The sequence below is a fragment of the Silene latifolia genome, chromosome 1, assembly GCF_048544455.1.
Source record: "Silene latifolia isolate original U9 population chromosome 1, ASM4854445v1, whole genome shotgun sequence".
NCBI classification, from domain to species: domain Eukaryota; kingdom Viridiplantae; phylum Streptophyta; class Magnoliopsida; order Caryophyllales; family Caryophyllaceae; genus Silene; species Silene latifolia.
Genome location: NC_133526.1, coordinates 81,587,428 through 81,615,167, shown reverse-complemented (window position 1 = coordinate 81,615,167; position 27,740 = coordinate 81,587,428). Strand labels below are relative to the sequence as shown.

Here is a 27,740-nt window from a genome sequence, read left to right as displayed (position 1 = left end):
AAAGAGGATAAGCTTGGGTCCCAAATAGGTATTTGGCTGTGTATGGGCTCGACTTGGGCAGAGTTAGGGGTCATGCAAGAGACCAGAGGCCGTCACCGTTGTAGATCCGTTGAGAATCCGTTCCGAAGAGGAAGTCCATGCTAGGCTGGCCAACAAGAAGAGTAAGGGGAAGATGTACCCCGAGGGAAAAAGGCAAGGGTAGAATGGAAGAATGAAGACCTCCATTACCCGTTTTATTATTATGTTGTAATAGTCTTGGGTGTTTTTATTATGTTGTACTAGCTATGTTTTGTGTATTTTGTGCTAGTTTTACTATGTGAGATATCTTAGTCAACATCCTAGCTTTGACAAGTTGTAGACTTGCTTTGCTTTATGTGTTGTCAAATTTGTAATCCTTCTCATTATTAATTAAATAAGAGGATTCCTTGTGTTAAAAGAAGCTGTGAACGCTTGTTTCGTCCATCCATTTTGCAAAGGCAACTCGGTTTGCATTATCCTAGACATTACACTTGGGAAATGGGATGTTTTGAGAAGGGATAACGGCTTCTTTTTTGTATTTTTTTTTTGGAAAGGGTAATGCTTTTCCCTTCCTTTTATTTTGAAGTTGATATGGGTGATTTTTTTGTATGTGGGGATGGTTGTATCCTTCTTGTGTAAGAAAGGTCTGCCTACGTATCCACCTGAAAAGGTGAAATTAAACCATGACCGTAGTTTGAATGTTTTGTTCATTTTGTTTGGGTATTGTGGATGTATCCTTCTTGTGTAAGGCGAAATCAAACCATGCCCGTAGTTTAGGTGTTTTTGTATAAGTACAAATGGATATTACCTTTAACAGATGAAAGGATGTTTGAAACGTGGCAAGGTGTCGCAACTTAAACTCGATGAAACATGCAATTGCAAATCAGAACGCGTTTAGGAACTTGACTTGAAAGGGATATTGTGGTTGCCACTTGTAAAACTAAGGCAAGGTTTATTGGTTGCAAGGGTTCAAGGGTAGTATTTCTTGAGTTGGTCAAGGTTGGTCGGGTTCGTGAAATCCTCCCCATCTAGGTCACTCAGTCTCATTACGCTCCCCGAAAGTATTTTCTTGACCAGGTATGGTCTGGCCCAATTGGGTTTGAATTTCCCTCTCGGATTGACGGGTAATGGTGCTCGAACCGACTTGAGGACCAAGTCGCCTTCCTTGATGTTTCTGGGTTTGACCTTTTTGTTGAATGCCAATTGTATACTTCGTTGGCATAGTTGGATGTTGTGCAAGGCGTTGAGTCGTCGTTCGTCTAGAAGCGTGAGTTGTTCGAACGTTCGACGGGACCATTCCGCCTCACGAACTTGACTCTCCAGTAGGATGCGTAGAGATGGGACCTCCAACTCTACTGGTTGAACCGCCTCCATAACGTATGCTAGGTAGAAGGGTGTGGCTCCTGTTGGGGTTCGAATGGAGGTTCAGTATCCTAGACTGCGAATGGGAGTTTGCTCGGCCAATCGCGGTAATTATCTTGCATCTTCTTGATAATGGTGACAAGAGTTTTGTTTATTGCCTCTACCACTCCGTTGGTTTGGGGACGATAGGGGGATGATTGATGCCGTTGATTTTGTACTTTTCCAACAAGGTTTGTGTTTCTGTCCGAAAGTGAGAGCCTTGGTGGATGATGATTTCATGGGGTACCTCATATCTGCAGATGTTGTTGCCCTGGATGAACTTGGCAACTTGTTTGGCGGTCAAGACTACATAGGACTGTGCTTCCATCCATTTGGTGAAGTAGTCGATGGTGACGAGGACGAAGCAATGCCCTTTGGTGCCTACCAGGTTGACCTTCCCGATGATGTCGATGCCCTAGGTCGAGAAAGGCCAGGGTGATGTCATGGTGTATAAAAGGGATGGTTGTATATGTTGTATGTTGGCGAAGATTTGGCAGTTATGGCAATGTTTGACGTAGTTTCTACAATCGGCCTCCATGGTGGTCTAGTAGTAGCCTAACCACATGATTTTTCGTGTCAGCATCATTATGCTCATGTGGGGGTCGCATTCTCCGTTGGACCTCTCCCATGACTTTTTTGGCTTTGTGGTGATCAACGCAAAGGAGAAGAATCCCTTGGGGTGTTCTATTGTATAGTTGTTCTTCGTTTATCACGAATTATGATGCAAGTAGACGGATGGCTATTTGTCCTCTTGTATCAGAGTTTGGAGGGAATTCGTTTTTGGTTTTGTAGTTGAGGATGGCTTGGTACCAAGGTTCAACATTGTTCTCCTCGTCGTCGTTGATGGCGCAGATGTGAGCTGGCTCGCTCCTCTTCTCGACACACTAGGGCATCGATGTCATGTCATCAGGTATGTTGACGAACGCGGAAAGTTTTGCTAAGGCGTCGACAAATGGATTTTCCTCCCGTGGCAAGTGGAAGTAGTCGACTTGGTCGAAGAACTCGGCCTCGATTTATTTTCGCCGGTAGGGTGCTAAGCCGTCCCTTCGCATTTTTCAAGATCCAGGGACACGATTGATGATGAGTTTGGAATCGCCGTGGACCCTCAGTCTCATGATGCCAAGTGTTATGGCTGCTTGTAGGCCGATGAGGCATGCCTCGTATTCGACGTCATTGTTTATGACGGCGAAGTCTAACTTGACTTAGATCGGAACTTATTATCCCTCTGGTGATATTAGAAGGATACCTACCCCGAAGCCTCTCAGGTTTGATGCACCGTCGAAGTATAGGTCCGATGCGTCGGTATCAGCACAAAGGATGTCTTTGTCAGGAAGTAACCATGTGTAGATCGTTGGATCCTCGTTGACGGGATTTTCTGCCAAGAAATCGGCGACTGCCCTTCCCTTGATAACCTTGAGGGGTACGAATTTGAGGTCAAATTCTGATAGCATGAGTGTCCATCTAGACAGCCTTCCGTTTACTACGGGTTTTTCGAAAATGTATTTAACTGGGTCGATCTTGGACTAGATGTGAACCGTGTAGCTGAGCATGTAATGTCGTAGCTTCTTTGTTGACCAGACCAGGGCAAGGCATGTCTTTTCCAGTTGGGTGTACCTTGTCTCACACTCGATGAAATTTTTGCTGATGTAGTAGATGTCTCGTTCTTTGTCGTTTACTGTTTGTGCTAGCATTGCTCCTATGGTTGTGTCAGTGACAGTCGGGTATAGGGATAAGGGAATTCCTTGTTGAGGCGGCATGAGGATAGGAGGTTTGGATAAGATTTCCTTTATCATATCGAATGCCTTTCGACAGTCATCGTCCCAATCGGTGTGATCGGAGGCGCGAAACTTTTTGAAGATTGGTTCACAAATCATAGTGATTTGACTATGAAGCGGCTGATGTACTGGATATGACCGAGAAATCCCCAAATCTCTTTCTCGTTCATAGGCCGAGGCATTTGTTGAAGAGCCTCGATTTTTTAGGATCAATTTCGATGCCTCGCTCGCTGACGACATGTCCAAGGAGTTTTCTGGAGGTGACCCCGAATGCACACTTCTAAGGATTTAGTCTCATGTTGTATTTCCGAAGGCGAGCGAATAATTTTCGAAGGGCGCTGATGTGGCCGTCCCGTTCTTTTGATTTGACGATCATGGGAGTGGGGACGACCTTAGTTGACTCGGCCTCTGAAGAAGCCACAAGTTTGTGATAAAACAGTGGAAAAAGGACCTTGAGCGGGACATCAGGAGTAATAGGAGATAAGACAGACTCTGACTCTGACTCTTCTTCACTTTTCTCTTTGAACATAGGGCTTCCCCAGTTGTAACCTTGAGGATGCGGCCTTGACGATCGGTCCACTTGACAATTTTCCTCCAGCCTTGTGCAGCTTTCTCTGGGTTAGTATCAGAGATTAAGTGGTGACATCGAGCTGGTTATCCTTTAGAGAAATGTTGATGAAGTCCTCAGAGCCGAGGTGCCTGATGTTGTCTTCTCCAAAGAGGAGACTGACGGCTTGTCCGTCGAAGCATGGTGTCGAATCAGATTTGGTCGGTGCAGCTTTGGTGTTGTCGGGGATAAAGTAGCAGTCTTGGAAGATTTATATGCCCGGGTGTTTGACCTTAGCTACAGAGTCATAGACTAGCTTGGGAAAGCCATTGTAGAGCTCGGATTCTCCCTCGGGGATGAAATATCCATTGAAAGTCAAATGGTAGGGATGGAGGATGACTCTGTGCTTTTTGCGCTTCCGTATTAGGAGGTTCGTCTCCTTGATGTCTTCATCGGTAGGCTCAAAGGATGCTGATTTATTGGTTAGGGCATTTACAGCTTGGAATTCCCACATTTCGTTGTCGTCCTCCTCAACGACCTGAGAGGCTATTCCCTTCTTCATGATAGCCTTGATCGGGGAAGCGGGAATTGTGATTGTTTTCTTGTTGAAAGGGACCTTGATTTTCTGATGGAGGGTTGAGGTGAAGACCTTGACGGTGTGAATCTAGGGTTGTCCCAAAAGCATGTTGAAGGAGGCGTCAATGTCGACCACCTAAAAACTGGCTTGTCTCTCCAAAAGTCTAGCTGCAATGGTCAGGGTGATAAGCTCCACAACCTTACGACGAGTGTCGTCATAGGCGCGTACTCCTTGGTTAGTTGGGACCAAATAAACTTCTTTGATACCCAGTTAGTGAGCCGTCTTGAGGGGAGTGACATTGATCGCAAATCCGTCATCCACTAGAACCATAGGCACATTTTTCTTAAGGCATTGTACAGAGATGTATAGGGCCAGGTTATGGTTGGCTCCGAATGGAGAGATATCTTCGTTAGAGAAGACGATCGGGTTGCTCAGGTCGGGGACATCCCTTATCATGTGTGCCACAACTTCTTCTGAAGATGAGGTAGACGGAACCGTTAAGTTTCCCAAGGCTTGTAGCAAAGCCTGCCGATGTTCGAAGGATGTAGCAATCAGTTGCCAAATTGAAATTTCGGCCTTTGCTTTTTGCAGTTGTTTGAGGATCGAGTTTTCAAGAACCCTGGGCTGAGTGTCCTCATCCGGGACAACTTGGTCATTCGTCGTTGGAATGGTTGTTGTATTGTTTGGATTTTGGTAGGGGCGTCTGGATCGGGTAAGATGACCGATCTCTTTTGCTTGTTTCCTCTTTCCCGGAACCACGTAGACGTCTTCCGTGTCGTCTATCCAAATACCGTTGATTTCGGGATCTCGAGGGTACCATGGAGGGGTATTCCTCGGTGGATAGTTGTTTTAGGGGAAGGTCTTTTGGGGGTAAGTTTTGTGTGGTTGATTATTGTGGGGTGCATCTCAGAATGGTCGCGCAAGCAATCATTTCTGCCGAGGTTAGTTTTGGGTGTTTGGAGGACCGTCCCTCGGGCGTGGTGTTGGCGTAGGTGGGTTGAAAATCAACCGGTGGTAGGCTTTCTCATGTCAGGTAATCCTTTCTGAGAGACTGGCTATGGGTTATTCAACATGTTGGAACATGGTGAGCATGGTTGCGGCGGCGAATACGAATATCCCGTCGGGGGTATCCTTTTCAAGGCATTCGGCTCGTCATCAATTGGCAGGATGAGCTATGAGTAATCCAAGGTTGGCTCGTTGTCAGAGATGGCATGGATTCCCAAGGGGTTTGTTTTATTATTTGGCTTGGGAGGTGGAGGTAAAGGTAGTTCTCCCTTCTCGATCATATCTCCGATGGCGTGCTTCATTTTAAAGCAAAACTCTGTCTCATGACCCTTTCCCTGGTGGTATTGGCAGTAGGCATTGGGATTCCAGAAACGGGTTTTCTTATCCACGGATGGGTCCGGAGTGGGCCCAATTGGTTGTAGTTTCCCTTGGTCCAGGAGTCTTTTTAGGGCACTGGCATAAGTCATTCCAAAGTTCGTGAATACCCTTTGTGGACGCTGAGTTTTCTTTGGGGTTGGTTCGAGGAGATTGACCTCATCAATTTTGTTTGTTTGACCATAAGGGCGAGATCCGGTTGATGTAAATCCCTGATAGCCTCTACAAGAGGTTTTGGCTAGGACACCCTTGCAGAGTTCATCTTCAATGCGGGTCCCAAGGATTTGTAGGTCCTAGAAGGTTTTGATGTTTTAATATCTCAGCAGGTTGGAATAAACTGGGCGGAGGTTGTTGACAAATTTCTCCACCAGAGTTTATTTACTCGGCTTGCTAACCAATTGAGTGTTTACCTTCTTCCAACGGGTTAGGAATTCTTTGAACCCTTCCTTATCATTCTAAGTCAGGACCTCAAGAGTGCGGGTATTGGCTTGGATTTCAACGTTGTTGGCAGACTATTTGGCAAATTCAACGGAGACTTCGTCCGAAGTAGTAAGGTTCTTGGGGTCGAGGGAATAGTACCACTAGCGGGAATTGGTTCCGAGAGATGATGGGAAGATTCAGATGAATAGTTTCTGCTTAACCCCCTTGATGGACATGTAATGCTTAAAGGCTCGAATGTGATTGAGTGGGTCCTCCACTCCCTTAAACTTGGGTACATAAGTCAAGGTAAAGTTGTTGGGTAGTTGATCCCCAACGGGTTCGAATATTCGATTGTTCTTAAGGTGGATATTGTTACCACGAGCTAGGAGTTGTTCTTCCAAAAGCTTGAGTCTATTTTCGGCTGCAGTTAGAGGCGGAGTGTAGTGTTCTCCGGTCTACTTGTTTTCCAGACTGTCGATACGGGTCTCGAAACGGTCCAAGGTCACCTTAAGAGCAGTGAGTAGGCTGGCTAGCTGAGTAGTCGTGACGTCTCTGTTGTCATTGTTGTTGTTGGATGATGTTGAGGAATGGGCCATGGCTCTGAGGCAGAAAATGGCTCACATTAAATCCAAATCTGACACGGTTTAAATGACTAAATGCAGACAACACAAGGAACGTAAAACCAGATCAGACTCAACAAGATGAGGGTGACCGTGTGGTGCCTCGGTGCTGACTCAATTTATAATGTGACGGTGTTGACTTGACTTTGACTCACATCCAGCGTAATGGCGTGACGCCGTTGAACGAGTCTCGAGGTGAGACGACTCATAAGTAAAGACCCATAAGTACGCTTGCTTCGACTCAATAGGCACGAGGCGGAATTGGAATGGTGGACTGATGTTTTCGAATACAGATATTTTCAAAAAGATTCGTTTGTCACTTTATGGACGGTTTTCGAAGAATAGGAATCTCCGAAAGTCGATCAATTGAAAAGTTGTCTTTGTAAGGATTCAATAATCTCATTAATTTACATATTCATATATGAAATAATTTATTTAGTCATAAAATAAATCCAAGATCTTATGCATGCAAACAAACAAGATAAGAGAAGAAATCGTCAATCTTACTTATATGTTTCGGATATTGGGGCACCAACAAGATCTCCTTCTTGTTAGTTCTTGAGCTTCCTTATAATGGATGAACAAGGTTCAAATTAGAACCTCTCCCAAAAGCATATACCCAACGAAATCCCTTAATAACTTATACTATTATGAACTAGTAATAATATAAGTCTTACTCAAAATTGGCACAAAAATATTTTGTATTTGCTCTTGAATATTTTCGGCCAAGAGGAGAGAAGGATTTTTGAGGTTATTATTTCTCTAAGTTTTAACAATTGTAGAGAGAATAATTATTTTCTTACACTAGAAAATATGAGTTAAAGTTGTGAATGAATGATAGAGGAAAAACTCTATCTTTTCCTCTTGGAAAACCGGTGGTGAGGGGGGAAGGGTGCCCAATGCATGAGCTTGTTTTTCTACCCAAGAAAAATAGGCATGCAAGGCTACAAGTAAGGTTTAATCATTATGTTTTCCACTTAAAAATAATAACACAATTTAAAGACCCTAACCCTCCCCATTTCGGTACACTTAATATAAAATGGAAGGTCCATTTTATTTTTGTCATATGTCAATTATGACATGTTACTTGACATGTGAAATTGTAATGTATTTTTAATATATTAAAAATCAACATACTCATAAAATATGTCATATACAAAATCGACTAGTAATTTGTAATTACTTGTACCAAAATGGTTTATCAATTATAAATTACAACGTCTTGCATTTATAATAAATCATTCATTCAATTTCAATTTCAATCGTTTCGTAAACAATAATTTTATCCAAGTAATAAAACAATTCGATTACTTAGACCGTATCTAATTTAATAGAATTACAATAAGACACGTTAACTTTACTCACAAGATCATCCGTCAATTTTAAGCAATTTAATTAACTCGGATCGGCATACGATTAATTAAATAATCAATTAAGAGTATTTCCCTATAGGTATGACCTAAGGGGATCAATCGATCACCACCGTCGAACGACGGTAATATCAAACTCTAGTCACCAATCATTACCGATATGTGTGGACCAGTTGACTGTAAAATATTACATCCCACATGTATTCTTAAAATGAGATTTAAACATGTGATCATCATGATCGACAGTTGTGATCGCATTATTGTCGGAGGACACATATTCCAACAATCTCCCACTTGTCCCCGACAAGTGTGCGTCACCAATTCTCTTGTCCTATTACTATCTCCCACTCAATGCAAGGTGTCTTTCAGGTCGTACTTGCAAGTGATCATATCGAGAGTGGTTTCCTCGATCTGGAGAATAACTGATTGACCGGAATTATCTACCAAAGATACCTTCCGAGCGTGGCCACGCATTTCCAGTTCATTACTCCTCGAGTGGCCCTGAGATATTGTTTTAACCCTGACAAGGGGTGGACAATACCTATCGCATTATCCCCTTCGACTAGCCACAACCATCATAACCCAAAATATGCCACCTTAGGCAAACAGTCTTTAGTCAAAAGAATCAACTCATTAGAATACGATAGTAGCTCTTGCCACGACCAGGCTATATAAATTTGTCAGACCTCTATAAGCGGTCATTAGCCCGACAAATTGTTCCTAACAGTCTGCCTATGTGATCGACTATTCATTCTCATATGACTCTATGGCACTTGAACTTGCCATCAATCGCATCACACTCTAGTCACTTTGAGACGTCACCTCATACAAGTGACTATGGGCGATTACTATGTCAATTTAGTTCACTTTAATGGGGTTCAATCTTATTTCCACAACCCATTTGAATATGACAAAGTAATGGAAAAATAAAAGACAAATGTGATTATGCATATGAGGAAATAAAACAACTCTTTTATTTCAGATCAAAATCTAACATAAAACTGGCATGCGTTTAAGTCCCATGGACGCAACATGTCCATCATGCTTAGCCTGCGATGAAGGCTTGGTGAGCGGATCAGCTATGTTATCATCCGTCCCAACCTTACATATCGCAATTTCCTTTCTTTCAATGAAATCTCTAATTACTTGATATTTTCTATGTACATGTCTAGATCTATTACTAGGCTTTGGCTCTTTGGCTTGGAAGTTTGTCCCACTATTATCACAATAGAGAGTGATGGTATCATTGGCGGTAGGTACTACTGTTGGACCTTCCGTGAATTGTCTGATCCATACAGCTTCCTTGGCAGCTTCTGATGCTGCAATGTACTCAGCCTCCGTTGTTGAATCCATGATCCACACTTCCTTGAAGCTTCTCCAGCTAACAAAGACTACCATTGAGCATGAAAACAAAACCAGCTTGTGATTTCATGTCATATCTATCCGTTTGAAAACTTGAGTCCGTGTAACCATTAACACGGAGCTCTGTGTCTCCCCCAAACACTAAGATAGAATCCTTAGTTCTTCTCAAGTACTTAAGGATTTTCTTGACGGCTATCCAGTGACTCTCACCTGGATTTCCTTGATATCTACTCGTCATGCTCAAGGCATACGAGACATCAGGACGTGTGCATATCATGGCGTATATGATTGATCCAACAGCGGAAGCATAAGGGATCAACTTCATGCGTTCAACATCATGGGGTTCGGAGGGCGATTGAGACTTGCTCAATATTGTCCCACTTACCATAGGTACCAATCCCCTTTTGGATTTGTCCATGCTTTGAACGTCGAAGAATCTTATCAACATAAGATTCTTGACTTAGTGCCAATATCCTCTTGTATCTATCTCTATGGATCCGGATACCTAATATGTGTTGTGCCTCTCCTAAATCCTTCATTTGGAAGTGGTTACCTAACCATTTCTTAACCGAAGACAACATCGGAATATCATTTCCAATGAGTAGTATGTCATCGACATACAAGATTAGGAACACAACATTGCTCCCACTAAATTTCATGTATAAACATGGTTCCTCAACACTTTGAGTTAAACCATTCTCTTTTATCACATGATCGAATCGATGATTCTAACTTGTTGATGCTTGCTTAAGTCCATAAATGGATCTCTTAAGTTTGCATACTTTGTTAGGATTTTTAGAATCAACAAAACCTTTGGGTTGTATCATGTACACCTCTTCTTCTAGATGCCCATTTAGAAAAGCGGTTTTGACATCCATTTGCCATATTTCATAATCATGAAATGCGGCAATCGCTAACAAAATCCGTATGGATCTTAGCATGGCTACGGGGGTGAATATTTCATCATAATGAAGACCTTGGACTTGGGTAAATCCTTTTGCCACTAGCCTAGCTTTGTAGACATCATCATGTCCTTCTATGCCATTCTTGACCTTGAAAATCCATTTGCATTGAAGAGGTCTTGCCCCTTTAGGCAAATCCACCAAGTTCCAAACTTGGTTTTCATGCATAGAATCCATCTCGGACTTCATGGCTTTAAGCCATAAGGAGGAATTTGGACTAGAGATTGCGGCTTTATAGGTGACGGGCTCATCACTTTCTAAAAGCAACACATCGAGTGTTCCATCTTCTTCCATAAGTCCCACATATCGATCGGGATGGCGAGTAACTCGGCCCGTTCTTCTAAGTGGAGGAGGGACAACCGCGCTAGACGACGAAGGAACATCTTCTGGCGTTTCTAACTCAGTTTGTGGCTCTTGAACTTCATCAAGTTCAAAATTTCTCCCACTCTGTCTCTTAGAAATAAATTCTCTTTCTAAGATGACAGCCTCGCAAGACACAAACACTTTGTTTTCTTGAGGTTTGTAGAAGTAATATCCTCGAGAGGTCATGGGGTAACCTACAAAGATGCATTTTTCGGATCTTGGGGCAAGCTTGTTGTCGGTCTTTGCCTTGACGTAAGCATCACATCCTCAAACCTTCATATAGGATATATTAGGAACCCTTCCCGTCCACATCTCATATGGAGTCTTTTTGGTTGTCTTCGTGGGACTATTATTCAAAGATCTAATTGCGGTTTGGATTGCAAATCCCCAAAACGAGTTTGGTAGCTCGGTTTGACTCATCATTGATCGAACCATATCAAGTAGGGTTCGATTTCTCCTTTCGGCAACAACATTGAGTTCTGGTGTTCCGGGTGGAGATAGTTGTGATATTATGCCCCAACCTTTCAAGTGTGAATCGAATTCATGGCTAAGATATTCTCCACCACGATCGGATCGTAGTGCTTTTATCCTTTTGTTCAGTTGGTTCTCTACTTCATTTTGAAATTCCTTGAATTTCTCAAAAGCTTCACTCTTATGCTTCATTAAATAGATATACCCATATCTACTCAAGTCGTCGGTGAAGGTTATGAAGTAGTCATAATTTCCTCGAGCGGTGATACTCATTGGTCCACACACATCGGTATGTATGAGTCCCAATAGGTCACTAGCTCGTGTTCCTTTACCGCTAAAAGGATTACGATTCATCTTGCCAAGAAGGCAATATTCGCATGTTCCATATGATTGATAATCAAATGGTGTAATCACATTAGTCGAAATTAATCTTTTGATGCGATTTTCGTTTATGTGACCTAATCGACAATGCCAAATGAACGATTCATTTGGATCACTTGATTTGAGTTTATTTGATTGAATGTTGTAGATGTCATTAGTTAGATTCGAGGTTTCTAAAATGTAAATGTCATTAATGGAAGGAGCTTGGCCTATAACCAAGTCGTTCCTTGAAATAATACAACGATTGTTTTTAATGACAAAACAAAAACCGTCCATGTCTAACATGGCGATTGAAATAATGTTTTTAGAAAGTGTAGGCACATAAAAACAATTATGTAAATACAATTCAAATCCATTAGGCAAACCCAATACATAAGTTCCTTTAGATTCGGCCGCTACTCGAGCTCCATTTCCAAGGCGTAGATCCACATATCCTTTGCTAAGCCTCTTCACGTCTCTTAACCCCTGTAAATGATTATAAAGGTGAGAAGCACAACCGGTATCCAGTACCCATGTCATAGTGGAAGTATAATTTACATCAATAACATAAATTTCCTTAGGAATTTTACCTTTTGGAATGATGATTCCTTCCCTTATATTTCGCAAATATATAGGACAATTCCTAAGCCAATGTCCCATGCCATAGCAATAATGGCATTTATCTTCAACTTGCTTGAAGTTTTTCCCTTTCTTTCCCTTCTTCTTGAACCTTTTGCCCTTAGAAGCAAGAGCTTGATTGCTTGAGCTCCCACTAGTTTTGGAATCTTTCTCTTCCAAAGATAAAGATCCTATAGATTTTATGAGGCGGTCTTCCTGAGACCGGCTCACAAGAGATCTTGTAGTAGTAGGTGGTCTAGAAGAAGTGATGAAGTTTATGTTTCCATCTGAACCTATCCCAAAATGAAGTTCTCTAGTAGTGTCGAAATCATTGTTGAAGCAAACGTCGTCAAAAACATTGTGGTAAGACTCAATAGTTATCGGTGTAGTAGCGTTTGATGGATTCATTGTAATGAACTACAAGTATGGAGGAAAAGGAAATATTAACATTTGTCTTTTTAATCATACTTGTAAATAATTTAACAAGATATGAGCATTTATATAGTGACCTCTACCGAACTATTATAAATGATTCCAAGATCAAAATTCATATTAACTTGGGCACGGTGTAGCGATTCATCCCTTATCAATATAACTCGGTGGATTAACTCTTTAATCGATTCTACTTTTAGAACTCTTGGTCAATAAAATTACATTAACATTTATCTTTAGCCCAAAACACATCCGGCTATGGTCGAGAATACTTTTGTTGAGTTCAACCCAAATTTCGAATAAATGTGTCCATGATCCAAATCCACATCAACTTGGGCACGGTGTAGCCGATTCATCCCTTATCAACATGAATTCGGTGGATAGACATTTATCACCCACTTTCCCTACGTAACAAGGTTTGTACCCCCGGTGTGGCCGAGCGCACTCCCTCATGAAATAGGTTTTCATGGTTTCTACTTTTTGGTAAGGCTAAGTCTCCATTATTTATTTTAGCGAGAGGTCATGTCAATTTATTATCTATCACATTTTAAGTGAACTAAAGTGGTGAACTACGATAATTGTAATTGACACGGTCTATAAACTCGATTTAAAATGCATGTCCAGTTATGGTGATTTAGCGATGCATGTAACATATAAATAAAATGCAAAGCATAAAAATAAAATCCTAGTATGGCCTTCCTAAAATAATAAATTTAATAAACTATTACAAATTCGGAAACCAACTCTTTTGGTCCCTTGAACTTCGGTCTTGGCACGCACTTCAAGGCAACACTTTCTTTGATGGATCGCCTTCTGGAATGGCATCGTCTTCAAGGAACTCCGGAATGATTAAATTAGAAAATGAATTACATAACTTCCTATTATACATTTGTAATTAAAATAAAAATAAATCTATTAAATTACAAAACGGTGATACGAGATCACAATAATTACAACCGAATCGATATTCCCATACATTTGGGGTAATACCAATTAAAACTAAGGCCATACTAAGTAAAATTACATAATTCAAAAATGTGACAATCATAAATAAAATGCAGCATTATAATATATATGAACATGCTAGATTTTATGCTAAATCGCCTTTTAAGAGCCATTATCGTATATTTATCGGTTTTCATGGATTTGTGTGATTATAACTTGTTAAAATCACAATAATTACATAAATTCATATTTATGTACAAGTTAATTACCCTAACCATCTTATGACTCAAAAATTAGTCTCCACTAACATTTTGACAATAATTAAACTTGATTTCTTAATATTGTTCATAAATGGACCCAAAAATACAAAATTATGCTATAAACTTCAAATTAAATTATAAAAATTTCAAATTATTTCGAAATTTGAAATTTAAACTCATGAACATTCTGAAAAAATACCATGACACTCATAATATTCAAAACATAGGTTAAAAATTTCGAAAATTTATCGAGAAAAACAATGTTGCGGTTTATCGGTTTTAACAAATATGACCATAAAAATATGAGAAAAATTACTTTCATCAACTTTTTACTTTTAGATCTGAAATATAAGATAAAATGCAACATGTGACGTTTTTCCTTTAGTCATGAAGTATGTTTTAGCATTATTACTAATTATAGTCACTATTTATGTGATTTTTCATCAAAAATTCATAAATCATGCATACAGACTTCATTATAGCCAAATATTTTACACACATCTTGTAAAATTTCATGTGACAACATACTAAAGTTCCATGACCAGAATCGAAATATAACTCATATTAACCTATTTACCCATTTAAATACGATTTTGATTTTAAAAATTCATATTTCGAGCAAAACAACTTATTTTAACATGAAAATTTACTGGCCATCATTAGATAATATATGTGAACACATATCCAAAAACTACTGAAAAATTCAAAGTTTAGCTATTTTTTGTCCAAACAATGACATTTTTATCATAAAAAACACATTTTAATGCCAATAATATACAAAATGAACAATAAAATCCATAAATTAACCAAAATGTCCTAAAATACACTTAGGACCAGAAACTTTTAACATGCAAAGTTATTTTTAGGTTTATCTTCATAAATCCAATTTAATTAGTTTTGTATGTTAATCTTATAACTCGGAAAAACTATAAACCGATTTGCATGCAAACAACCTAAGGCTCATGATACCGCTTGTAAGAATTCAATAATCTCATTAATTTACATATATGAAATAATTTATTTAGTCATAAAATAAATGCAAGATCTTATGCATGAAAACAAACAAGATAAGAGAAGAAATCGTCAATCTTACTTATATGTTTTGGACATTAGGGCACCAACAAGATCTCCTTCTTGTTAGTTCTTGAGCTTTCTTGTAATGGATGAACAAGGTTCAAATTAGAACCTCTCCCAAAAGCATATACCCAAGGAAATCCCTTAATAACTTATACTATTATGAACTAGTAATAATATAAGTCTTTTTCAAAATTGACACAAAAATATTTTGTATTTGCTCTTGAATATTTTCGGCCAAGAGGAGAGAAGGATTTGTGAGGTTATTATTTCTCTAAGTTTTCACAATTGTAGAAAGAATAATTATTTTCTTACACTAGAAAATATGAGTTAAAGTTGTGAATGAAAGAGGAAAAGCTCTATCTTTTCCTCTTGGAAAACCGGTGGTGAGGGGGGAAGGGTTCCCAATGCATGAGCTTGTTTTTCTACCCAAGAAAAATAGGCATGCAAGGCTGCAAGTAAGGTTTAATCATTGTGTTTTCCACTTAAAAATAATTAACACAATTTAAAGACCCTAACCCTCCCCATTTCGGTACACTTAATATAAAATGGAAGGTCCATTTTATATTTGTCATTTGTCAATTGTGACATATGTGACATGTTACTTGACATGTGAAATTGTAATGTATTTTTAACATATTAAAAATCAACATACTCATAAAATATGTCATATACAAAATCGACTAGTAATTCGTAATTACTAGTACCAAAATGGTTTATCAATTATAAATCACAACGTCTTGCATTTATAATAAATCATTCATTCAATTTCAATTTCAATCGTTTCGTAAATAATAATTTTATCCAAGTAATAAAACAATTCGATTACTTAGACCGTATCTAATTTAATCGAATTACAATAAGACACGTTAACTTTACTCACAAGATCATCCGTCAATTTTAAGCAATTTAATTAACTCATATCGGCATACGATTAATTAAATAATCAATTAAGAGTATTTCCCTATAGGTATGACCTAAGGGGATCAACGGATCACCACCGTCGCACACGACGTAATGTCAAACTCTAGTCAGCCAATCATTACCGATATGTGTGGACCAGTTGACTGTAAAATTTTACATCCCACATGTATTCTTAAAATGAGATTTAAACATGTGATCATCATGATCGACGGTTATGATCGCATTATTGTCGGAGGACATATATTCCAACAGTCTTAAGTTTGTTTTCAACAGACGATTTGAGTTCGAATTGAGGCGGCTCTGAAAACTAAGTACTGTTTCCAAAGACGGTTTTTGAAATTCAAAATTGTATGTTTTGAAAATCGAGTTTTGATAGGTTTAAAAAGGTCTCGAGAACGGTGTATGGTCCTCGGGATTTGAAAAAGTCTCGAAAAGGGGTGTGTGCCTTTTCGGGTTTTGAAAGAGCCATTGTGTCGGCGCGAGACGGGTAAAAATAAGTGTCTTGACGCGACGATTATAACGGCGTAAAAAGGTGTTTTTGAAATGGTTGTAAAAAAACCAAGTTTGAAAATCGTCGTTACGACGGCCTAGATAGGCGTGCTTTTTGAAATGGTTGTAGAAAAACGGGTTTGAAAATCGTCATTACGACGGCCTAAAAATTCGTGTTGTTTGAAATTGTTGTAGAAAACCGGGTTTGAAAATTATCATTACGACGGCCTAAAAGGGCGTGCTTTTTGAATTGGTTATAGATAATCGGGTTTGAAAATCGTCATTACGACGGCCTAAAAAGGCGTGTTGTTTGAAATACGTTGGTCGGTTAAAGACCGAGGTTTGAAACTGCCATTATAACGGCGCAAAAAGGGGTTTTTGAAAGTTTGAAATGACACTGAAGGACATATGATCACATAAGCACTCGCAGTTTCATTATATTATGAATAATGCTGACACGGGTTTTGGCTTAAAAGGGTGGGTTACACACCAAGCGATCAAACCCCGATTTTCGAGAGGGATACCAATCCAAACAAAATGTGTAAGGAGGGTGCCCTAGCCTCGTGCTCGAAGGAAATGAAAGCCCTTTGACGAAACAGAAATGTGTAACGTCAACGGTATGCTTTACTCAATTGGGATTCGAAACGCGGGGATGAGGAAACTCACGCCAACGAGACGAGCCAAGTCGTCAAAAAGGGTTAGGTTTTGGGCCCGGACAAGGAACCCGACTTATGACCGCAATATGAATTAATGCATTTCAAACAAGACCTCGTTCGAGTCTCACCATCTAAGGATCACTAAGACACAAGTGTCCTAGTTTTCCCTGGGGAGTCGCCAATCTATGGACGTCGACACCTATATGCTAGGCCAACTGGTGGATGTATAGCGGTCTTTTGAAGCCACGCTCGGCGGCGTAAAAATGCTTTCAACCGGATCGTTTTAGATCGGTTGATTTCATTTCAGCAAGGGTCTCAAACGATGCAAGAGATGTTCGGAGTCATTTGTTAGAAATTATAATTTCATTAATTAACATATTCATATATGTGATATTTTAATTTAGTCATAAAATTAAAACTAGATCTTATGCATGCAAACTAAAATAGACAAGAGAAGAAATCGTCATTCTTACTATGGAATTTCGGATTAAAGGGCACAAGTAAGATCTCCTTCTTACTTGTTCTTGAGCTTTCCTTAAAGTGGATGAACAAAGGATCCAAAATAGAATCCCTCCCAAATGTGAATACACAAAGAAATCCCTTAATAACTAATATTATTTAGACTAGAAATAATACAAGTCTCACTTAAAGATTGACACAAAATAAATTTTGTTCTCTCTTGTGTATTTCGGCCAAGAGGAATGATTTGGGAGATTTTATTTCTCTAAGTTTTACAATGTGTAGAGAGTAGTATAATTTCTAACACACTAGAAATTATTATATGAGGTAATGAATAATTAAAGAGAAAACATTGGTCTTTCTCTAGTGGGAAAACCGGTTGGGGTATGGGTAATGAGGGAGCCAATGCATGAAAAAATTGCTCTTCTCAAAAGCTAGGTTTGCATGGCTACTAGTTAGATTTAATTATTGTGTTTTCCACTTAAGATAAAAACACAATATAAATCTTATACTCCCTCCATTATTTTAAGCACACCTAAAATAAAATGGGTAGTCCATTTTATTTTGTCACTTGTCAATTTTGTCACATGTAACATATTACATGACATGTCACAATGTAATGTATTTTTAACATATTAAAAATCAACATACTCATAAAATATGTCATTTACAAAATCGACTAGTAATTCGTAATTACTTGTACCAAAACGGTTTATCAAATTATAAATTACAACGTCTTGTATTTATAATAAATTATTCATTCAATTTCGATTTCAATTGTTTAGTAAACAATAATTTTATCCAAGTTATAAAACAATTCGATTACTTAGACCGTATCTAATATAATCGAATTACAATAAGACACGTTAATCTCACTCACAAATCATCCGTCAATTTTAAGCAATTTAATTAACTCGTATCAGCATACGATTAAACAAATAATCAGTTAAGGGTACTTCCCTATAGTATGACCTAAGGGGATCAACTGATCACCACCGTCGCACGACAGTAATGTCAAACTCTAGTCAGCCAATCATTACCGATATGTGTGGACCAGTTGACTTGTAAAAATATTACATCCAACATGTATTCTTAAAAATGAGATTTAAACATGTGATCATCATGATCAACATTTGTGAACGCATTATTGTCGGAGGACACATATTCCAACAATCTCCCACTTGTCCTCGACAAGTGTGCGTCACCAATTCTCTTGTCCTATTACTATCTCCCACTCAATGCAAGGTGTCTTTCAGGTCGTACTTGCAAGTGATCATATCGAGAGTGGTTTCCTCGATCTGGAGAATAACTGATTGACCGGAATTATCTACCATGGATACCTTCCGAGCGTGGCCACGCATTTCCAGTTCATTTCTCCTCGAGTGACCCTGAGATATCGTTATAACCCTGACAAGGGGTGGACAATTCCTATCGCACTTATTCCCTTCGACTAGTAACATAAATCAAAGTTAATCTGAAACTGTGCCACCTTAGGCAAACAGTCTTTAGTCAAAAGAATCGACTCATTAGAATACTATAGTAGCTCTTGCCACGACTAGGCTATATAAATTTGCCAGACCTCTATAAGCGGTCATTAGCCCGACAAATTGTTCCTAACAGTCTGCCTATGTGATCGACAAGTCATTCTCATATGACTCTATGGCACTTGAACTTGCCATCAATCACATCACACTCTAGTCATTTCGAGACGTCACCTCATACAAATGACTATGGGCGATTACTATGTCAATTTAGTTCACTTTAATGGGGTTCAATCTTGTCTCTACAAACCATTTGAATATGACAAAGTAATGGAAAAATAAAAGACAAATGTGATTATGCATATGATCAAATAAAACAACTCTTTTATTTCATATCAAAATCTAACATAAAACTGGCATGCGTTTAAGTCCCATGGACGCAACATGTCCATCATGCTTAGCCTGCGATAAAGGCTTGGTGAGCGGATCAGCAATGTTATCATCCGTCCCAACCTTACATATCGCAATTTTCTTTCTTTCAATGAAATCTCTAATTACATGATATTTTCTAAGTACATGTCTAGATCTATTACTAGACTTTGGCTCTTTAGCTTGGAAGATCGTCCCACTATTATCACAATAGAGAGTGATGGGATCATTGGCGGTAGGTACTACTCTTAGACCTTCCATGAATTGCCTGATCCATACGACTTCCTTGGCAGCTCCGATGTCGCAATGTACTCGAGCCTCCGTTGTTGAATCCGCGATCAAAGCTTCCTTGAAGCTTCTCCAGCCTAACAAAGACACCACCATTGAGCATGAAAACGAAACCAGCTTGTGATTTCATGTCATCTCTATCCGTTTGGAAACTTGAGTCCGTGTAACCATTAACACGGAGCTCGGTGTCTCCTCCAAACACTAAGATAGAATCCTTAGTTCTTCTCAAGTACTTAAGGATGTTCTTGACGGCTATCCAGTGACTCTCACCTGGATTTCCTTGATATCTACATGTCATGCTCAAGGCATACGAGATATTAGGACGTGTGCATATCATGGCGTACATGATTGATCCAACAACGGAAGCATAAGGGACCAATGATGTGACCATAATTAGAGCATATTTAGCCCCAAATTAGCCTTGTTCCCATGCTTTTTAGTGCATATTTGGGTCATTTATTGTCTTTAGTTCTTTGTTTTGCATATTCTTTGAGGTTTTGTGTCCTTGGTAGGAAAGGAGTGCAAACCTTGCATTTTCATGGCAAAACGAGACTAAATTGATTGAATTCAATGACCAAGCATCAAGAAGAGACGAGATTAGAAGGCCTTTGTACATATTATAGTAGTTGGGCAATGATGAGGAAAGATCCTTGCATCCCCAAGGAAATCCCCAAGGATTTTATGAAGAAAAGGGAAGAAAAGAAGAAGAAACAAAGCTGAGCAACAATCCGTGCGGATTGTGCTGAAGACGCTCGTCCTCCACCTTACAATCCGTGCGTCTTCTGCCAAAGACGCCCGGGCAACAGCTACCAGAAGACGCGCGTCTTCTGCCAAAGACGCCCGGGCAGAGACACCTGAATCCGCACGTCCCGTGCCTAAGACGCACGGATTCCAAGGCAGCGCAGATTTCGTTCTTCAAGCCTTAATGAGAGATGCCCATCCTTCGAAAAATACCGGCGTTTCCTTTCTCAAATCTAAAAAGTGTAATTACTAATTTAGCCTTAGTTAACCCTAATGCATCCACCTAATTTCCACTATAAATACCCCATTAGTCTAATTGGAAGAGCATGTTCTTCTTAGCAATCTTTAGTGTAGTTAATATCAATCAAATCTATCTTTAGTTTTGTAATCAACAATTAATCAAGTTTTAATACAAGTTTTATTTCCTTAATCTCTCTTTTGTTCATCCTTTATTTTGGGTAATTGAAGATTATTTGGGTTATTATTGGGAGATTGACAACCTCTCAATCAAGCATCAAGTACTTCTTTTATTCTTGCTTTATTATTGGAATCATTAGTAGGTATAATTCTCTTAATCCCTTTTTAATTATTGTTAATTACTTTCATTTATTCATCATGTTTAACTTTGTTGGTATTATTGACAACCTTGCTAGCATGTTCAACATGATAATGAGTGAGCAATCACCTAGCTAGGGTTAATGGGTAATTAGGGGAAACCAACATGGGGAATGATTCATGCTTAAATTAATATGCTTTCCTGGTTTATTTGCTTGCTTGTTTTGATCTCAACTCATGCACATGTTATGTTTGATGAAATGCGAGCCTATGAATCCTTGCATTTTTTACCCATCACCTATCTTTTCAATGAGACTTGTAAGACATAAACCAACTCGAGTCTCATTAGACCATGCATGTTGTTGAGTAGGGAAGATTAAGTCGACTTGTAGGTGTTGTACAATCTAATCGATTCGGCTCCGGGACCCAAAATTTCCTAGGATTGTAAGATATAAGCCAACTCAATCAATCACAACAATAATTGCTTGCTTATAATTTGAGAACATGTTTGTATGATCAATTCCCATGATTCCCCTATGACCCATGACACCCTACTGCTTTTTATCAATTGTTTACAACCCTTTTAATTCATCTTGCTTGTTTATTTTCATTGCTATTTAGTTTAGTGACCTTCTACATCAACCCAAATTGTGACACCTCTAAGACACCACTAGTTGCAATAGAAATCTCATCTCAATTCCCGTCCCTTGGGATCCGACCTTTACTTGCCTCTTTACTAATTGTAGAGTTGTTTGTGAAGTTACAAATTGTGTTTTGGTCTAGGTGCTCCCAACGACAATTGTTCCGAAAAATAGAATATAGCATCGAAATCCGACCCGACCAAAAATGGCACCGTTGCCGGGGACGGTGTTAACTTGATTTAGATTTCCTTATATTGTTATTAGTTGTGTCTTTCCTTGCCTTGGGGAAGTAAAACTCCTCAAGGTTTGTTCTAATTGTTTTCGAGTTGTTTGATATTTTGCATGTCTAGAAGGTCACAAGGTGATTTGTTACCTTTTGATCGTGAAATTGAAATAACTTTAACAACCAATAGAAGACTTGCTAGGAGAAATTTGAGAGGTATTGGTGAGGTTGTAGATATTCAACCAACTATTGAGTTCATCAACCCTTTTGCAAGAGAAGGTGAGGAGAACCCAACACAAAATACAACACAAAATCAACCCACAAAGCCTAACTTTTCTTCACATTCCGTACCTACCGAGGAGAACCTACCCAATGGTACTCCCACACCACAACATTTGACCGGAAATTTCATTGCTAAATCCGCATTTATCCAATTAGTCGAAAGGAGCCAATTTGGGGGGATGCCTAGTGAAGACCCTCATTCTCATATGGAGACCTTTTGTGACTATTGTGAAGCGATTTCTCAAACCGGTGTAACTCAAGACCAAATTCGATGGGTCTTATTCCCTTTTTCTCTAATTGGCACCGCGAAACAATGGTTGAAAGGCCTTGATAAGGCTACTCTCGGAATTGATTCTTGGAAGAAGTTGGCTCTAGCTTTCTACAAAAAGTTCTATCCACCGGAAAAGACTAACATGCTAAGAGCTCAAATTACGGGCTTTAAGCAAAGGGATGAAGAATCTTTGTATGAAGCTTGGGAGCGGTTCAAGGGAATTTGTCGCTCATGTCCTCACCATGGACTTAGTGAGTGGTTCTTGGTACAACAATTTTGGAACGGTTTATATGAAGATTCAAGGAACATTCTCAACATGGGATCAAATGGAATGTTCACCGAAGTTGATGACAATCAAACTTGGAACAAGATTGAGGAAATAACGGTCCATAACTCACAATATAGTAGACCTCGCAAGGCTACTAGAGGAGGAAAGCATGAAGTAGACTCCATTACTCAATTGGGTGCTCAACTTAGTGCTCACATTGACACAATCAATTTGAAGTTTGAAAAAGCTATGGCTAGACTTGAAGAAGCCTCAAAATCACCAAAGCATCATGTTAATGCCATGACGGCATCTTCATCAATCCCAAGTGGGATATGTGAGAATTGTGGAACTTTGGGACATGACCAAAGTGAATGTAGGGGAACAAATGAACAAGTGAATGCTTTCCAAGCCTACAAGAGTGGTACCCCTTATTCTAACTATTACAATGAAAACACCAAATTCCATCCAAATCTCTCATACAAAAGCCAAAATGTTCAAAACCCTCAAATAACATACACCCCACCTCCCATGAGAAACCAAAATCAAAGACCCTTTTACAACCAAAACCAAGGTTACTAAAATCAAAATCCATACAATCAACAAAATGACCAAGGTTTTGATGTTCAAAAAGCGGTCCTCCAAATGCAAAAGAATCAACAAGAGTTTTTCACTCAAATGCAAAAAGATAGTCAAGCAAAGGAAATCACCATCAACAACATCCTAGCTCACACCAAAATGTTGGAAACCCAATTGACTCAACTAGCATCTTCAAGCTCACAAAGACAAAAGGGGCAATTACCACCTCAAAGTAATCCCCCAAGACATGAAACGGTTAGTGCCATTCACTTGAGAAGTGGTACAAGGTATGAAGCACCGAAAAAGCAAGTTGAGGATGAAGTTGTGGAAGCTAGTGACAAGGAAGAAATTGTGCAAAACTCCAAGGATGGAGAACCATCAAAAGAAGAGATTTCAAAGAAAAATGAAGACAAGGTCAAGGAGAAGGAGCCCATTGTGATTAGACTTCCTTTTCCAAGTCGTCAAGCCAAACCCAAATTTGATGACCAACTTGGAAAATTTATGGAAATTGTGAAGAATTTGGAAGTCTCAATTCCTTTCACGGAATTAATCAATCACGTGCCGGCCTATGCAAAATACATGAAAGACATCCTCACAAAGAAGAAGTCGATTCGAAAGCTTGAGAATATCGCCTTCACTAAGGTGAGTAGCACAATACTTTAAGGAAGTTCACCTCCAAAACACAAGGATCCGGGAAGCTTCTCAATACAGTGTACCATTGGCGACACCACAATCAACAAAGCCTTATGTGATCTAGGGGCTAGTGTGAGTGTTATGCCGTACTCGGTGAGTAAAAGGTTGGGGATGGGAGAGCTTAAATGCACCAATATCACACTCCAAATGGCCGATAGATCGACGAAGACACCATTAGGGATATGGGAAGATGTTCCCGTAAGAGTTGGGAAATTTTTCATCCCGGTGGACTTTGTCATTGTTGACATGGAAGAAGACTCCAACATTCCAATCATCCTAGGAAAACCTTTCTTACACACCGCGGGTGCGGTGATTGATGTGAAACATGGAGAGCTCACTCTAGAAGTGGGAGATGAGAGTATAACGTTTAATCTTGACAAGACTATGAGAGCTCCACGTTTACATGAACCATGTTTTATGATTGATCATTATAGCCGGAAGGATGATAGGAAGAAGTCGGAACTCCAATGGAAGAAGAAAATTGAAGATGCTCCATTCAAAGAGCAAGTGAATTGTAACAAAGAGAGCTTGCAAAGCTCATCAAAGTCAAGCAAAGAAGAAGATGATGGCCTTATTGGCCAAGACAAGAAATTGGGAGAGTTGTCTCTATCAACTCAAGAGATCTTTAGTGATCAAGTGGATGAAGTTTGTGGTCTTTGGGACGACGAGTTTGAAGGGATTTTTAATCCCTACATTGGCAATGCTATCGATCAAGACCGACAACAAGGGCAAAGGTCTATTGAAGATCTTTATCACGATAATGAACAAGCTTTTGATTATTTCTTCAAGGTGTTGAGCAACATCAACAACACCTTGGACATGCCCCCATGACAATCTCTCTAAGGATGAGAGTTTGGTGGAGTCCTCCCTAAACCACCATTTGTAAATAGTTCTAACTCCCTAACTCGCATTTCAATTCTTATGTTGCATTTTTGTTATTTTTGGATTTTTATACTTTGATCAAGATAATTGTCATGTTTGAGAGAAGTGAGGGAGGGACTAATGATTTCAATTAATGTGTAGTGCTTTAGCTTAGTGTGGGGATAGCAATTGCCTAGGCTATTCATGCCTTAGTAGTGCCCCCACAATGAAGAACACGAGATTTTGAAGAATGGAAAAATGACAAGGGATATGCAAAGTACACAGATGGAACTGAATCAGGGTAAAAGGGGTAGAATCCGAGCGGATTCAAGAGAATCCGCCCGTCTTCAGGCAATCCGGGCATATTGGGAAGAAGACGCCCGTCCTTCACGAGCTGAATTTTTGAAATTTCTAACTGTTAGCGAATCCGGGCGTCCTGCAATAGAATCCGCCCGTCTTCAGAAAGCCGCCCATCTTTTTGGCTGAGGAAAACAAGAAAAATCCCTGGAAAGAAATCCGCCCGTCTTCTCTGAAAGACGCCCGTCCCGCACTTTCAAATCCGCACGTCTTTGTTCAAATCCGCTCGTCTTTAGGCGAGAATTCTGAAACCCAGAACAGGCAGAATCCGGCGTCCCGAAGGAAAGCCGCCCGTCTTCCCCCTGCATTTCAAATTTTTCGGGTTCATTATAAACCCCCTCCCACATTCATTTCTTCATTTCCTCATTCAAAACACTACTCATAAACCCCATAACTCCAAAACCCTCATCCTCTCCATCACAAAAACAAGATTCCTCAACAACATTCACCAAAATCAAATCAAAACATCCTTGTAACAACAAATTAATCACTCCTCTTTCAACAAAATCAAAACCAAGCACAAAATCTTCAACCTTTGAGTCGATTTTTGAATTCATAAAGGCAAAGCCTTTCACCTTTAAATCGATTTGGGTACACTAGAAATTGAAGATTTTTCACTCTTTTCTAGGTTTAATCATCAATGGCAAGGACAAAGGGAGCAACAAAAGCACCAAAGGCAAAAGCACCAAAGGAAAATACGCTCTCATCAAGGCAAAAGAGTCTTCAAGCAAAGAAAGCATTGGCTATGGTGGTAGCTAGACCAAACTTGGAAGTGCAACAACAACAACCTCCCATAGAAGCACCAACATCTACTACTCCGGAAATTTCTCAACTTTCGAATTATCCGGAGGTAATTTTCATTTCCAAATCCCATAGGGACACTTTTGCCAAGTATGCTAGAAAAGCATTTTTTTCCACCAAGTTTATTTGTGAAGATGCCTTAGATAATTTGGGTGTCCTTGAGCAAACTAGAGCCTTCTTTAAAGCCATGGGGTTGGAAACATTGTTTGAATCCAAGGAATTGACATACCCCTCCCTTACCTTAGAATTTTTGAGTTCTTTAAAAGTTAACAAGGTTGAGACTATGGAAAGCATCGAGTTTCGCCTAGCTAATGTGAGAAGGCGCATCTCCTTTGAGGAAATGGTTAAAGCTTTGGGTCTTAGTGATTCACCGAGTTATTTCAAGAATTTTGGCAAATATGACCCCGCTCCTCTTTGGGAGGCGATTTTCGGAAGGAAATTTGAGAACTTTCATGCTAGTCGTGCTCTATTAGTCCACCATCCGGGCATTAGAGTGTGGCACAAGGTCATAGGAAACACCATCATTGCAAGAAAAGACACCAACTATTTCACCAAACTCGATTTTGTTCTTCTTGAGTTGGCTTTGAACATTGGAAGGGAATTCACCAAGCCATTCAACTCTCTAAGGCTTTTGGTGGATAGATGGCTAAACATTGATTGTGGGAAGCAAGGCACTACGGTTATTGTGAATGGCGGTCTAGTCACTATTCTAGCTAAATACTTTGATCCTAACTTCAACAAGGATAACAAGTATGAGGCAAAGAAGGGTGGTCATCTCATTGATATTGATACTATGATAAACAAATACAAGTGGGTCTCTCATAACCCTCTTGACACCAAGTATGGATGGCTCACAAGTGAGGCTAGATCTTTTACTTTGCCTTCGAAGATTTGTCGTTTAAGTGTCCATCGGACCAATTATCTCCTTCCCCTTTCAAAAGAGGCCGAGTATATCATCCGACAACAAAAGGGTAAAATTGAAATGCCCTCCTCTTCCATTGTCACACCACCCTATCCTTTCAAGTACCAAGAGTTCAAACCCGAAGGAGTTGAAGTTAACAAGCATTATGTGACTCTTCTTATGCAAGAGATGCACAAGCAAGCCTTCAAGGACCGGGAAGATGCTTACTTAGCCCAATATCCACCCCTCCTACACTTAGCTAGGCAAGGACTACTTGATCCTTCATGTCCTTTGCCTAGTTGGGCGGATAGAGAAGTCTTCTTTCCGAGTGCATCTAGGGGTGAGCTTCCGGGTGATAATGAGGTTGTTGGTGATGAAGATGTTGATTGATACCCGTCGCTGTGAGTACCAAAGATAAAATTTATAATCTCCTATTAAGACTAACCTAGGCTAGTGGTAACAGGGTCGAACCACAAGGAGGCAGTTGTAAATTCTAGTTGTTTTATGATCAGTCAAAGGTAACAATATTGGGGGTTGAATGAATTGGTCTAAGTCTAAAAGCAAGCAAAGATAATAAACTAAGAAATACGATTTTTAACAGATAAAAGGAAAGGTACTAGGATAGTCGGGTCATTATAGCTTCGGCGGCAGCAAACTAAGTCGGTCTGAATTTAACACAGGTAAGGCGGGAAATAAGAGGTCCTCTCGGCCCACTCCTAACAAATAGCATCTCTCGATCTCGCTATAGGTCCCTAATGTCACTAATACTAACTCTCGTCCTGAAAAGTGACTAATGGTCTAAACTATACCTATCTTTCGATCTTAGCACAGTTTAGTCGATTTTAATTGATGGTCTAACAGCCTACCCCATCTTTCGATCTAATGGGTC

The 27,740-nt window shown here is 39.6% G+C and overlaps 1 non-coding gene across 1 annotated transcript; it reads right to left on the bottom strand.

The window, feature by feature from the left end:
* Positions 1-22,536: 22,536 nt before the first annotated feature.
* Positions 22,537-22,643, bottom strand: LOC141617996 (small nucleolar RNA R71). Its single transcript, XR_012531271.1, has one exon. It is a non-coding gene; the product is annotated as a small nucleolar RNA R71 (small nucleolar RNA).
* Between the last annotated feature and the right edge of the window lie 5,097 nt (positions 22,644-27,740).